The 2516-nt window shown below is 46.8% G+C and overlaps 1 pseudogene; it reads left to right on the forward strand.

Annotated features, from left to right (window-relative positions):
• The first annotated feature begins 708 nt into the window (after nucleotides 1–708).
• On the forward strand, nucleotides 709–1166 carry LOC145539651 (small ribosomal subunit protein uS15 pseudogene; annotated as a pseudogene).
• The last annotated feature ends 1350 nt before the right edge of the window (nucleotides 1167–2516 follow it).

Here is a 2516-nt window from a genome sequence, read left to right on the forward strand (position 1 = left end):
TTTTTTTAAATCACTGAGACAGAAGCCATGTGAAAGAGAGAGCTCGACTCCAAAGGCTGAACCTAAAATTACAATTTGTTTTCAATCAGCACCACATTAAATGTATCCATATACACACTTTCCAAATAAACACTCAAAATGAATGACTGTGAAGGAGGGCTCCATGGACCAACCAAACATCAGTCTTATCAAAAGCAGTTGATTTGTCTGTAGAGTTAAAGCCGGAGCTCACTGTGGAAAGCTCCACCAAAAGCTGGAACAAACCGGGCCATTTTGGTAAAAAACTGTTGCTGTTCAGTCGCTCAGTTGTGTCCAACTCTTTGCAGCCCCACGGACTGCAGCACGCCAGGCATCCCTGTCCTTCACCATCTCCCAGAGTTTACTCACACTCATGTCCATTGAGTCAGTGATGCCGTCCAACCATGTCATCCTCTGTCGTCCCCTTCTCCTCCTGCCTTCAATTTGGTAAAAAATAAAAAGTGATAAACCCACCTGGGAACGATCAAACAGGCTGTGACTTTGCAGGACTAGCAGATGGTCCCCAAAAGGTCACTGCAACCTTTCCCATCTCAGTGAGTGGCAGCTGTGACTTAGGCCAAAACCTGGGAGGCATCTTCCTCTCTCTCTCTCTAACCCCGCATCCAATCTGTCGGCAAATCCTAAACTTGAAAGTATGTCTCTTTCTTTTGGCACCAGACCGCCTCCATCATGGATCGCATGCACGCTCCCCAGAAAGGCCTGTCCCAGTCGGCTCTGTCCCCCAGTCACAGAGTACCCACCTGGCTGAAGCTGACGTCTGAAAACATGAAGGAGCAGACCTACAAACTGGTCAAGAAGAGCCTGACTCCCTCACACATAGGGGTGGTCCTCAGAGACTCACATGATGTTACACAGTACATTCTGTGACAGGCAATAAAATATTAAGAATTCTTAAGTCCAAAGGACTTGCTCCTGATTTTCCTGAGGCTCTCTATCATTTAATTTAGAAAGCCGTTGCTGTTCGAAAGCATCTTGAGAGGAAAAGAAAGGATAAAAGATAAAATCAATTACATCTGATTCTGATTGAGAGCCGTATTCACTGGTGGGCTGGATATTATAAGGCCAAATAAGTCCTTCTCCTCAACCGGAAATACAAGTCATCTGCAACCTTTGGCTTGATTGCATAAATTTGTCTGTTGTACTCAAGCAATAAAACTAGAAAGAAAGGGGCTTCCCAGGTGGCTCAGTGGTAAAGAATTTGCCTGCCAATGCAGGAGACACGGATTTGATCCCTGAGCCAGGAAGATGTCTCGAGCTACTAAGTCTAAGCACTGTATCTACGGAGCCCTGGGCCAGGAAGATCCCCTGTGCCTCAGAGCTACCAAGTGCAAGCACTACAGCTACTGAGCCCTGGGCCAGGAAGATCCCCTGTGCCTTAGAGCTACTGAGCCCAAGCCCCTACTGAGCCCTCATGCCACAGGCCTGAACACCCTAGAGTGTGTGCTCCACAGCAAAAGAAGCTACCACAATGAGAAGCCTTCACCACAACTAGACTGTAACCTCCCCTAGCAGCAACTGGAGAAAAGTCTGCCCAGCAATGAAGACCCAGCACAGCCATAAATAAAATTATTTTTTAAGGGACTAGGAAAAAAAAGAAAGAAAGTACATCCAGAATATGACCACTTCTCGCACCTCCACACACCACTGTGTGGTGTCTGGATTCTTCCCAAAGCCTCCCCATGGTCTCCTGGCCCCTTCTTACCTATGATACCAGGTATTATTTGTGGGAAAAAAAATTAATAAGCAAATGAATGATCATGAAAGCAAAACAAGAGCTGAAGAGGAATCTTCCAAGAATCTTTCCTGTTCCCCTCCCCACCTCCTCCTCTCACCATGAAAAAAAAAAAAAAAGTTGATTTTGGAGGAGGAACCCTAATCTACCTGGGGAAAGAGTGGACTTCTCCCCAAAATTAGATTAACAGTAAACAATAAATGTAGACATTGACTGAGATCTTCTATTTCCCAAGCACCATGAGAATAGCTTTCCTTGCCTCTGCTTGCTTCTTAAAACCCAACCCTATGAGATACTCACATCTCCTTTGTGAGTGTGCAACTTTACTTTTTGGAAACTCTTCTGACACCAACTGCAATACAGTTCTGGCACAACTAGCCAGTTACCTCCCCACCCCCACCCCCTGCACCCCAAGTTAAAGTCTGAGTCCTCCACAGGATGGCCCTTCCCTCACACTCTGGCCACACTCCAGGGGGGTCCCAGGCCATCCACACTTCTGATGACTGGCTACAAATTCAGAGCTTCCCACAACCCCCCAGGTTTAGTAATTCCCCAGGAGGACTCATAGGACTCAGGAGGTACTCTACTTACAATCACTGTTTTATTATAAAACAGCCAAGCCAGGCCCAGCCAAGAGAATGCTCATGTAGCAAAGGTCTGAGAAGTCCAAATGCAGAGCTTCTGTGGTCCTCCCTGTGGACTCAGGCACGTCACCCTCCTGGGACATCAATGAGATCGCCAGCCA

This window comes from Giraffa tippelskirchi, chromosome 2, assembly GCF_054371585.1.
Source record: "Giraffa tippelskirchi isolate mGirTip1 chromosome 2, T2T-mGirTip1v1.2.pri, whole genome shotgun sequence".
Classification (NCBI taxonomy): domain Eukaryota; kingdom Metazoa; phylum Chordata; class Mammalia; order Artiodactyla; family Giraffidae; genus Giraffa; species Giraffa tippelskirchi.